The sequence below is a fragment of the Miniopterus schreibersii genome (genome assembly GCF_964146895.1).
Source record: "Miniopterus schreibersii genome assembly, chromosome: 2".
Lineage (NCBI taxonomy): Eukaryota > Metazoa > Chordata > Mammalia > Chiroptera > Miniopteridae > Miniopterus > Miniopterus schreibersii.
In genome coordinates, this window is record NC_138102.1 from 80,062,194 (window position 1) to 80,075,541 (window position 13,348).

The 13,348-nt window shown below is 37.3% G+C and overlaps 1 pseudogene across 1 annotated transcript; it reads left to right on the forward strand.

The window, feature by feature from the left end:
• Nucleotides 1-8,168: 8,168 nt before the first annotated feature.
• LOC308552453 (pre-mRNA-splicing factor SPF27 pseudogene) lies at nt 8,169-8,639 on the forward strand (annotated as a pseudogene). The gene has a single exon. The product of its transcript is annotated as a pre-mRNA-splicing factor SPF27 pseudogene (transcript).
• The last annotated feature ends 4,709 nt before the right edge of the window (nt 8,640-13,348 follow it).

Consider the following 13,348-nt stretch of genomic DNA (forward strand, 5'->3'; position numbering starts at 1 on the left):
AAAAATAGTTGTAGACATTGCTTGTGTCTAGAAGGACTGTTAATATCCTACCATCACGAAAGTATAAAACACACTTGCACACACACACATACATGCATGCACACATTCACTTCTATGGTGCTTAAGATAATACTCAGCACCACAGAAGTGAATGTGTGTTGAAATACTCAGCATTAGAGTTTCTCCTGAGAGATAATGTAGCAGTGCAGTTTTTAATTAAAATTAATGCTTTCAGAAGGTGCCTATACTCATTTGTGGTGTTCTCACAGTAGAGTTTGGGAAATATAAAAGTGTGCTACTGGATTAAGAACAGTGAGGGTGAAACATGAGATAGGTCCTTGAAGTGGCTTAAAAATAGGATAATACCTATGATGCACAGAGTTATTTGTTATTGCCCCTGTGGAGCATCAAACTTAGCTCCTAATGAGCTCCAACACTGGAAGTGCACAGCCCATCAGCAATCAAAACTGCCCTTTTAGAATGTTCTAAATTCTGCCACCTTTGGACACCTAAGGCTGCTCACCTGGGTGTTTATGTGGAGGGAAGTTTTAATGACTAGTGAATTAAATGAAAGAGTACAAATTCTCCACTTTAACCAATCCCTTTAAGTTATGCTTACCTACCATGTTTACCCAGTCCTCTCCCCTATTTAATTTTCCCCAGTAGAGTGAAAGGAAAATAACCCAGAATTCAGCAAATTGTAGTGTAAACTTTTTCAAAGTGTTGATTTTTGATCCTTTGTGTAGACCCACTGAGTCTTCAAGAGTGAGGAGGAGGAAGCTCCATGTTACAAAGGAAAAGAGAAGGAAGAAAGAAGGAAGAAAGAAGGAAGGGAGGAAGGGAGGGAGGGAGGGAGGGAGGGAGGGAGGGAGGGAGGGAGGAAGGAAGGAAGGAAGGAAGGAAGGAAGGAAGGAAGGAAGGAAGGAAGGAAGGAAGGAAGGAAGGAGGAATAGGAGGGAAGAAAGAGAGGGAGAAAGAGAGGAAAAAAGGAAAGGAAATGCTTATAAAGGAAGGAATGCTCCTATGTAATTTTTACTAAAAATCCAGTGGTTTTTCTAAGGGTGGTTCCTGGACCAGGAATATCAGCATCACCTGGAAACTTGTAAGAAAAGCAAATTCTCAGGCCCTACCCTAGACCCACTGTATCAGAAACACTGAGGGTGAGGCCCAGCAGCCTGTGTTCTAACTGTCATCCAGATGATTGTGATGTGCTCTAAAGTTTGTGTTCTCTTGTTCTGGCTTCAGCACGTGTGTTTTTCAGTGAACATATATCCAAATATGACAGGTACCAAAGAGAAACTTTATTCCTACAATAATTTTGTTCTCTCTCTTGTTCTCACAAACCTAGGGAGTTTGTGGAAAAATGAATAAATATAAAGTGGAATTTGTATGTGATTATTGCATACATTCCTCATCAGTTTCCTCTCTTATAGTAAGATACCTTAAAGAATAGTGTTATTCATCTATATACCCCACAGCAGAAATTAGTATACCTTATGCAAATCAATAAATATTTGTTGATTAACAAATACATAAACACACTTTCTTTTATAAAAATCAAGTTTTCTGCTTGAAATTTACAAACACATCCAGTTAGGATGGTGGATGTTTAATTACTCTTCTGTGGACACATTTTCATCTAATGTTACAAACATGACATGTGTTTATAGCTTAAACACAGAGGAAATTAATTATCACAATCAAGAAAAAGAATTCAAACTAAGTATGATAATAATTTTGGGTAAGGAAAATCAGATTCTTAGTTCGGTCTTAAGTTCTTAAAATATATTCAGTAAGTCATGGTTAGTGATGATCATATGCATATCAGGGTTATTATGACTATAGGTAAAGATCTCACTGGAAAATTTTATGTCATCCCTGGCAACCTAAAACAAATTTATGCTGATCATAAAATTGAAAATATTTGCCAATAACCAACCTACTAGAAAAAATACATTACATGTTATTACTGAAATATTAAGAATTTTGAAACTGCTAAGAAAGACCATAAAATCAAACACATGGTTAAAAGCAATTCTTTTTGATCACAGATTTACGTCTCAGTTAATCTATATTTGAATTATTTTTTGTGTAGCTTAGCTGTTAAACCATTTCTCTACAAACTACTAATTAATATTAATGAGAAATTCAATGGCATTCAGCAGAAGCATTCTGTCACTGTGCTAGGGTAATCATCGATTTTAATTTTAAATATTAATGCAATGCAATTTTTTGGTCAGCTTAAAGCAGTAAGTACACAAAAGCAGCAAGACCTAAGTCAGGAGAGACTCTATCATAGGAGATTTGATAGCAAAGCTATCAACAGTAACTGGTTAGTAAAATTTGAATTGCTTTTCAGCAATTGGCATATGATTATGAATGATTACAGCCCTCACAATGAATAGCTGACCCCTGGGGTTATTTGGTTTGCAGTGTTCAGCCAGTCTGCTCAAAGAGCTACCTGGTGTCAGCAATGAAGTGGTTCATCCTGAACAAGAAATTCAATTGTGAGGCCAAGGAACAGAGCCACCAAAACCAGCTGGCACTTTGTACGAGGGATTGAAGAACAGAGAGAAAAGCTTGGGGAGGAATGACAATAGGTGAACGGCAACTTTTATGAAGCACCAGCACCTTGAGTGAGAGGCCTGATAAAATATGGAGGGTGAATTACTGAGGTCAGCCTTATTCCTTATGTCTGAAAGAGCAAAAACAGTGTGCTCTAATAATGTCAGAGGAGAGAAGACAGGGGGAGACCCTTTAATTAAGATGAGATTATTCCAAAACCTAATTAATAGAAATGTTGCAAACGAAAAGCATCCTGATCCTGTCACCCCTGGCAGGATCCTCAAACCAGACTCAATCTCAGACTTAAAACATATCATATGAGTGATTCTGTGCAACCAAGAATGCTCTCTTTCTCTTGCATAACTACAGGCTGGCTCCTCAGATTCCTGTCTCTAAAACCCATCTCTTATTTTTTTAAGTAAAGGATAAGTACAGTTATTACTTCTGACTTATAAATCACCTGCCTCTGACAGAAAGTCGACATCAAATAAAAATTAATTATAAAGTATGTATCTACATATTTTACCATGCTTGACACAAATTTATGATGATGAATTTTTATATTGAGAATTATTATTTTTTGGTCATTGAATTGATGCTCCTTGTTCCAGTTTAACTTTATAAGGGAATGTAAACTTTTTGTAAACTCTAATGATGCTAATACCATTCTTTAAAAAAAAAAAAAAAAAAGCCATAGCCCTGGCCGATGTGGCTCAATGGTTAGAGCATCGGCCCCCACACCAAAGGGTTGTAGGTTCAATTCCCAGTCAAGGGCATATACTTGGGTTGCAGGTTTTATTCCTGCCTCCCCCACTCCCCACCCCCCGCGTGTGCGGGAAGCAACCCCCTCTTCCCCTCCCCCTCCCTCCCTTCCACTCTCTCTAAAAATCAATGAAAAAAATATCCTTAGGTGAGGATTAACAAACAAAAAACCCCCCCATAAAATGCCATTGAGTTTATTTTAATTCCACATGTTAGGCAGGATTTCTGAGGAAATACATGTCAATTTACAGGGTAATTTTCTTAAAAAAATACAAAACAAACAATTATTTGTTGAAATTATGATATCCTTCAAAAGGTAAGAGAATTTAAATTAAGTGTAATGAATGAACACCTAGTTATCTGGCTATAACTTCTTATAAGCAAAAACATTAATGATTTAATAATGAGTTTTTTCCTCACCAGAGAGAAGAGAATAAAATGCAGATAGTAGACAAAAAAATTAATGCATATTATTGAGCCTAACATTTCCATTTGCTTCCAGTAGGTGCAAACAATACATCTGGTAAAGTCTTATGTGTAATAAGTACTTTGGGTAAAGAAAGTACTTTTTCCCCAAATGCCTTAAATAATATTTAAATTGGGATGAAAACTAAAACTACTCACACTTTTTCATCTTTAGCATGCTGTATTTCAAATAGCTAGGTACATTTATATAACTTTTTCTTTGTAATCCTCACCTGAGGATATTTTTTTCCATTGCATTTCAAGGAAAGTGGAAGGGGGAGAGAGAGAGAATGTGAGAGAGACACATCGCTCGGTTGCCTCCTGCACACACCCCGACCAGGCCCGGGGATCGAGTCCACTACAACTGAGGAAGGTGCCCTTGGCCAGAATCGAACCCAGGCTGCTTCAGACAACAGGTTGACACTCTAATCGCTGAGCCAGACTGGCTAGGGCTGTATAACATTTTGAATGTCTGTGCACTATATGGAGTTTTGATTATTAAATGAGTGAAAGTGCAACATTAAATGTATTTGGGGAATAAGATAGAGTATAAATAGTAAAATTAATAAGTATGAGAATATTTTTTTAAAAAGTTTTAATCTTCACCCTAGGACATACTTTGAGAGAGAGAGGAGGGGAGAGAGAGAGGAGCCAGGGCAAGTATGAGAATGTTAATATGAACATATTTTATACATTTTGATGTAAATTTTCATTTTATATACATAAATGATTGTATAGACAAACTATTCATTTATAAATAATAATATAAGTAGGGAGAAAAATGCCAGGTTTTTCAAGTCAGAGAGACCACATGGAGGAACACAGAAAGAAAATAAAAGACTTCATTAAAAACAAATGACAGTGTATCTTCTTATTTATGTAAAATTTTACATGTTAGGGAGGAAATTTAGACATAGAAGTTCCAACTATAGTTATTGACTTATAGAAAAGTCCATAACAAGTTGTTAAATAAAAATATTGGAGCTTAAAGTCTATAAAGTGTGTGTTATATAATGGATCAAAGCAAACAATGAAACAAAAAAGAGAAGCCAGAGATATTTGCGTAAAATTATTGTATTTGCTTGTTTAACTAGGAGAATATATAAAAGGATGCATAGTGGTCTATTAAATATGGATAATCCAGGAGATGAAGCTGAGAAAGCTCTTAGCATCGCCTTTACACATCTTCGTATTATTTCACTTATACTGTAAGCTTACACGAGCATTTTTTTCATATTTAAATCTTTTGTTGAATAAAAAATAGAAAACTGCATATATCATGTGTGAAGCTCAATGAAGTATCACAAAGTGAATATAACCATATTACCACCACACTGATGAAGAAAATTACTGGCATCTCAGAAGCCTTCCTCATGCCCCTTCTAGTCATTATGTTCAGGATCCCATCTTTTTTACCTCCATCTCCACAGATTAGCTCCATATGCCTTTCAACTTTATATAAATGAAACAATACACTATATACATATTTTTTATATTTGTGCTTGGTTATTTAACCTTATGTGGTCATTTAACCTTATGATCATAAGATTCATTCATGTTGTTTAATGTAACAGTTCATTCTTTTTAGTTGCTACAAATACTCAGTTTATGAATACAACTTATACTCTACTATTGATGGGAGTTTGGTTGTTCACAATCTTGAGGTAGGAGGAATAATATGAACACTGCCACAAAAATTCCTGTACATGTTTTTACTGGACACACGCTCTATTCCTTTGGGTATGTAGCAGAGTTCTGTTTGCAGTGAGCAACCTTGACAGATGAGGTAATGTTCTGGACAAAGATCAGGCTTGCTTACTGTTTCCTATAAAACAGCAGGCTCTCCAAGTTCAGTGTTTCTCCCTGTATTGCAACCCACTGCGTATGCAGGTGCCATCTGGGTTCTCTGGGTTGCCTCCAATGGGAATGGGAATAGACATGGTTGTGTTCATGCTGCTTCCTGTGTCAGGAGTAATAAAATACTTTGTCTCTGCCCCAGGCCTCTTATGTTTTCTGCCAGCATCCTTAAAATAGTAACAGGCTAACTGATTAGCTTGTAATAAAGTAAAATAAAATCCCAACCCCACACCCATCACACCAAATGCTTCAGTGTATATTTTCCACAAATATAACCACAATAAGAACATCAAAATCAGGAAAATAGCATTGAAAAATTACTGGCTGTGTAAATTGACCTGCTCAGCGCCGCCGAGCCCTTTGCGGACAGTCACCAGCACAGGCTGTGGATCGAGGAAGGGGGTGACAAATCCTGAAGAGTCGCCCTCTGGGCCGACGGGCAGCAGTGTGACCCGGCCGCTTCTACGCTCCCGCGTTCCCCTCATCAAAACGCGGGCTGACCAGGACGCGCAGGGCGGCGGCTGTGGCTCCAGCTGTAGGACACCCCACGACCCCAGGAACCGCCGAGACCCGCGGGCCCCTGGCGCTGGCATCCAGGGTGTCCTCCGCACCCTCGGGTGCCTGACAGGGCGGCGCCAGGGGCGCAAGCAGAGCCTGCGGGGGCTGCGGGCCCAGGCTGCTCCTGGCGTCTCCTGAAGTCCCTGGCACAGGCGCAAGACCAGGAGGTGCGGGGGGGGGGGGGGGGGGGAGAAAGGAAGGAAGTTCCCCAGAAGCCAGCCAGCGGAGAGAGTGGATCGAGGTGACAGCAGAATCTCCCACAGACGCTTTGCAGATTGCTGTGAACCGTCCCAGATGCTACCAGCTCCCGGCTGTCTACTCCCCTCCCAGCCCTCTCCTGGCCTGTCCCACACAGGTTGAGTCGCAGTAAATTATTTGAAGGTCTTGAAAAAAAAATCCTTAGGTCCCGTTCAAGTTTCACTAAAGACAAAAATCACAGATGCCTTTATTTGTCACTTCTTTTTTATTCTCAGTCCTGGACAGTTTCTCAACCTTAACTAACTTTTATGACTGACACTTTTGAAAAGTATGACACATTGTATAGATTGCCCTCAGTTTCACTTTCTGAGCTGTTTTCTCATAATGAGATTCGGCGTTACGGGTAGGAGTGTCACTGTAGTTGATGCTGGGTTCTCTTTGCCTCTTATCAGGCAGTGCAGAGTTTTACTTAGTCTAATTTCTGATGATATTCACCCTGGTCATTTGATTAAGGTGGTGTCTGCCAGGATTCTTCACTGAAGTTGCCCCTTTTTCATTTCTATTTAATAAGAGTTTCATGGGAGTAATTTGAAACTATTTAAATATTCCATTTCTCATCAAACTTTAAACTTGTTTGTTTAAGACTTAGAGTTTGCCATTTTATTCAATGAGTCATAGTTCATTGCTATTATTATTTCTTTTTATGCTCAAATTGTCCCAGACTTTGCCAGTAGGAGGCCACCCAAAGGTTCAAAATCAAGTGGCCCTTCCTAGATGCAGATCATTGATGCAAAGTCTTATTGTTTAATATCTCAGGTTTAAATGCTCAGTCAGGCCTTTAAGGCCTCTTAAATAAGTCTTAAATTATTTTTCCAGGCTTATCCCTTGGTCCTGTATGACACGTATTCTATAAACCACCAAGGCACCCCAAAGAAAAATTAGGAAAAGTTAAGAACAAGCAATTCACCAAAGAAGAAATAGAGATGAAAACCATTTTAAAAAAAATCAATGTCACTAGTAAATAAAGAAATACAAATGTTTGATATGTATTCTTTACTTATCAGAATGGTAAAATAATGATAATATCCAATATGGTAGTTGTGTGGAGAAATAGGAACTCCCATTAAATTCTATAGAAAAAGAAGAAAGGAAAAAAGAATTTAATTGGCAATAAAGATGTCAACTGAACACAATGAAGAGATGAAAACACCATCTATGAGACAGAGGGGAGAAACCAATCTCAGTCAATACTAAAAACACATTCATTTAAAACATCCAGATCATGTAATTCAAAGAATATGTAAACTTAATTTTTTTTTTTTTTTTCTAAAATCAATCCTATTGCAAAAACGCAGGCAATCTCCAGAACGGTGGGCACAGGTTTGGTGGCTGGAGAGGTTGTGGTAGATTTGCTGTCCTATTTTGACCAAGGTTATGAAGCGCTTGGTGTACAGGAAGCAGTTGCAGTGCTGGTGGAAGAGGAAATTGGCAGATACCAACCTACTAAGAACTACCTGAGCTACCTGACAGCCCCAGATTATTCTTTTTTGGAAGCTGACACAATGAGGCCCTAGCCAGGTAGCTCAGTTGGCTACAGCATCATCCTGATCATCCTGAGGGTTCCATCCCCGGTCAGGGCACATGCAAGAATAAACCAATAAATGCATAAATAAGTGGTACAACAAATCAATGTTTTTCTCTCCCTTTCTCTCTCTCTAAATAAATTTTTAAAAAATAAGAAGGAAGAAGAAGAAATCAACAAAATGAGAAATGAATTTGAAAGACTGGGTGCTTGACAACCAATTGAATTGTTCAGTATGATACAATATGAACCTCCAGCTCCTTCTTCTGGTCAGAAAAATGATATTATGGCATGGTAAGAATGTGTAAACAATTCTATGGCCCAGTTAGAGCATCAAGCTGTTCGGATTAAGAATCTGGGACTAATGTCACAGCATGGATGTAATGCTTGGAAAGTATATAATAAAAATGTAGTTCATGTGATTGAACACACACAGAAAGAGCTCCAGAAGTTAAGGAAACATATTAAAGATTTGAACTGGCAGTGAAAGAACATGCAACTCACAGCCGGATCTAAACTAAGAGAAATGGAGTCAAACTGGGTATCCCTGATCAGTAAGAATTATGAGATTGAAAAGACTATTGTACAATTAGAAGATGAAGTCTTTGAAATGAAACAGCAACATGGAGAGGCCAACAAAGAAGACAACTGACAAAACTTCTGAAAAGACAAATTAATTCAATGGTGGCTGGGACTGGTGTCTTCTTGATGGATTCTTCACCCATATCTGACACCTGGGCTGGGAAGAATGGCACAACTGGGCCCCAAAGGCTTATGTCAGAGTCTAGCAGAAGCTATATTACCTTCTATGACTTGGCCTTAGAAGTCACACAATGTTACTTCTGCCCCATTGTATTAAAAACAAGTCAATGAGGCCAGCCCATATTCAAGGGGAAAGGAATTAGATACCACATCAATTAGAAATACTGTTGAAGAATTTGTGGAAGTTTTTGTTTTTTTTAACTTGGACATGTTTTAATACCCCTCCCATCGGGGGGGAGGGGCAGAACAGAGTAGGCATCCATTTAGAAGATGGGCCCTAAATCCATTCTGGCAGGTGTCCTTGTAAGAAGAGGGGAAGAGACACAGACACACATACAGGGAAGGCAACATGAAGACACACACCAAGGGAAGACCACCACATGAAGATGGAGATTGGAACAATGAGTCTACAAGCTAAGGAACACTGGCAACCACCAGAAGGTGGGAGAGAAGTATGGAACCAATTCTCCCTAGAGCCTTAAGAAAGAGCATGGCCTTCCTGACACCTTAACTTCAGACTTCTAGCCTCCAGATGTGTGAGACAATAAATTTATGTGGTCTTAAGCCACCTCCTTCCCCTTAAACCCCCCAAATCATAATGCTTTTCTCAAGATGCTTTGACATGGTCAGTTCCCTCCTTGTTTGGCTCCAAAAGTCTTTGTTATGAGAGTTATCAGCATTGTAATTAATCTTATCTTGCCAGCAGATAGGGGTTCCATAAAGGAAATTCAAAACAGAAGGATATTCTAATGATGAAGTTACTTGAGATGCTCTGAAAATTATGGAAGATTTTTCTAAATGAGTCAAATGTTGCCTTGATTATTCCTTAAGTCCACCAAATAGAAGCAACTAAAGATGCATTAGAGCATTTAGATGTCCAGCAGAGATGTAGTTGGGGGGGAAGAGCAGAGTTTGCCACCCCAAAATATGCCTTCTGGAATACTGATTGTTTTAAGCTGCTTATTTTCAAAAAATGAAAGACTCAGGAAAAATTTTAATCTTCCCCCTACCTGCCTAAAAGAGTTTAGACAAAGGAACTGATCAAGGAAGGAAGCTATCATCCTAGACAACGATAGTTTAACATAGACTAGTGTATGACAGCCAGGGAGGAATCTAGCAAGTCCCATTTGATCAAAGTCATCTCTGTGTCCCATTGTTACAGATGGCCCAGCATTCATGTCTTGGCTGTTGTAAATAACACTGTAGTGAACACAGGGGTAATAAATTCTTTTGAATTTGTGTTTTGGGTTTCTTCAGATATATACCCAGAAGTGGAATTGCTGGGTCATAAGGCAGTTCCATTTTTAATTTTTTGAGGAAACTTCACAGTGAATGAAGGTTCTCTTTTCTCAAAATTCTCGCCAACGCTTGCTGTTTGTTGATTTATTGATGGTAGCCATTCTGACGGGTGTGAGGTCATATCTCATTGTGGTTTTAATTTGCACTTCTCTGATGATTATTGACATTGGGCATCTTTTCATATGTCTATTGACCATCTGTATATCCTCTTTGGAGAAATGCCTATTTAGGTCTTCTGCCCATTTTTTAATAAGATTGTGGTGGCAGTGTTTTTTTTTGCTTGTTTGTCTATTTGTTCGTTTGGGGTTGAATTGTATGAGTTCTTTATAAATTTTGGATATTAACCCCACATCAAGTGTATTATTGGCAAATATCTTCTTCCATTAAATAGGTTGTCTTTTTGTCTTGTTGATGGTTTCCTTTACTGTGCAAAAACTTTTTAGTTTTATCTAGTCCCATTTGTTTATTTTTTCTTTTGTTTCCTTTGCCCTAGGAGATATATCAGAAAAAAATATTCCTATGAGAAATATCACATATTTTACTGCCTGTGTTTTCTTCTAGTTTTATGGTTTCAAGCCTTACATTTTTAAGTATTTAATCTGTTTTGAGTTTATTCTTGTGTATGGTGTAAGAAGGTGGTCTAGTTTAATTTTTTCCCATGTATCTGTCCAATTTTCCCACCACCATTTATTGAATAGACTGTTTTTAACCCATTGTATGTTCTTGCCTCTTTTGTCAAATATTAATTGGCCATATATAGGCATGGGTTTATTTCTGGGCTCTCTATGCTGTTCCATTTATCTATATTTCTTTTTTTATGTCAGTGCCATGCTGTTTGATTACTACGGACTTGTAGTATAGTTTGATACCAGGTAGCATGATACCTCCAATTTTGTTCTCAAGATTGCTATGGCTATGCTGGTCTTTTGTAGTTCTATATAAATTTTTTAATTATTTGTTCTAGTTCTGTGAAATACACCATTGGTATTTTGAAAGGAATTGCATTGAATCTATAGACTGCTTTAGGTAGTATAGACATCTAATGATGTTAATTCTTACTATGATATATGCTTCCATTTATTTGTATCTTCTTCAGTTTCTCTTTTCAATGCCTTATCATTTTATGAGTACAGGTATTTTACCTTTGTACTAAATTTATTCCTAGCTGTTTTATTTTTTCAATGCAATTGTAAATGGGATTGTTTTCTTAGCTTCCCTTTCTGATAGTTCATTATTGGTTTATAAAAAGGCAACCAGTTTTTGAATATTTATTTTATTTCCTGCTAATTTTCATGTATCAGTTTAGTAGTTTTTTGGTTAGCTCTTTTAGGTTCTCTATATACAGTATCATATCATCTGTAAACAATGACAATAGTTAAGATAAGGAAGCAACCCAAATACCCATCAATAGACAAATGGATAAAAAAAATTTAGTACATATATACAATGAAATATTACTTGACCATAAAAAAGAATGAAATCTCACCATATGCCACAGCATGGATGGACCTAGAGGATATTATGTGAAGTTAAACAAGTCAGTCAGAGAAAGACAAATAACATTATTTCACTTACATGTGGAATATAAAAACAAAATAAACAAACAAACAAAATTGAAACAGACTCATAGGTACAGAGAACAGACTTATGGCTTCCAGAGAAGAGGGTTAAGGGGTGAAAAAGGTGAAGGGATTAAGACATACAAATTGGTAGTTACAAAATAGTCACAGGATCTAAAGTGTAGCATAGGGAATATAGACAATAGTATTATAATAACTATGTATGGTTCCAGGTGGGTACTGAAAATATTGGGGGGAACACTTTGTAAAGTATATGATTGTCTAATCACTATGCTATACACCTGAAACTAATACAAAAGAATATTGAATGTAAACTGTAATTAAAAAATTACAAACATCTATATAAAACAAAACAGAAGATGACCTAGCAAACATTTATTTACCAAACAGTTGCTTTTCCATTTCTATGTGAATTGTCTTCCTGCTCTTTGAAGTCCCAGACTACAATCCCCCCTATTCCTTAGCTCAATATTAGCCTTACATGCCAGACTTGTCCTTGGGTCCCATATTCTTACAGAACATCCGTATGTACATACATAATAAATTTGGTTATTTTCCTGTTAATCTGTCTCCTGCCAATTTGATTATTAGACCAGCTAGAAGAACTTAGAAAGGTAGAAGGAAGGTGGAGGAACAAAGGACAATATTTTCAGGGAAGGAAATGACACTGTCATAACTACTCTCAAAACTAACCACAGGCAAAACAATGACAAAGATTCTCCACTCCTGGTTTGAGGCTTCTCTTTTTGCCTTTTCATTAAAAATGTTAAATACCCTGAGGTAGGGCAGCCCCTACAGGGCTCAAAGCTTCTTAGGAAAGTTCAGCCATCTGTGCTGAAATATTTGTGGGTTAACAGTGGAGGCCAGATATTGCATTTCAGTTGTTAGAAGGAATGTATATGGTGGGCTTTTGTATAAGCTTTACATATGAACTTCACCGACATGTAATCTTTGTCCCTTCTTCACATCTTGTGGTCTGAAAACTGAACTAATTAAGGAAAAGAACATTCCATCAAAAGTGAGAAAGTGTCCTTTGTTTTTTCGGTTTCAAGATTTATGAAAAGAACAATGGTTGCTTACAGCAACTATCATTATAAGTTTAAGGTCAAGGACTGTTCAAAATCAAATCATGAAGTAAAAGTTTAATTTTAGACCCTAACACGTGGTTTTTAGCTCTTTCGTATCTTAGGAGGCTGTTCCTCTAATCTTATATGTTCTGTTCAGTTTCCTCCTATCCTCATGTCTTATCTACCCAATAGTCTAAAGGGAACTAATTTTATCATTTACATTAAGGTTTATATCACTAATAATAACTTAATGAGCTACTTTCTAAGAGATATTCATTTTGAATAGAAAATACCTTTTTAATTCAAAAGAAGGATGCTCAGCAGTGGCATTTCTGAGGTCAGTCCCAGGTAGGTAAGGCAAGAGTCTCCTCTCAAAATCTCTCAAAGCAGTATTTTAAGTTGATACTAGTCCTGACCCATTATTTGAATCAAGGCTGCAAACTGACCAAATCAGGGCCACTTATGTCTCACTTAGCCAGCACAGAATTTTAACTAAATCTAAGCCAAAATGTAAAAACTGGTTTTATATAAAAATTACCATTTCTAGTTTTACTTGAAAATAAAAAACAGGATGTTTATCAATTCTGTCCTTGATTTCCACAAGGCATTAGTTGTTTCTAACAAAATACTTCTGCCCCTTTAAGCAGGCCATG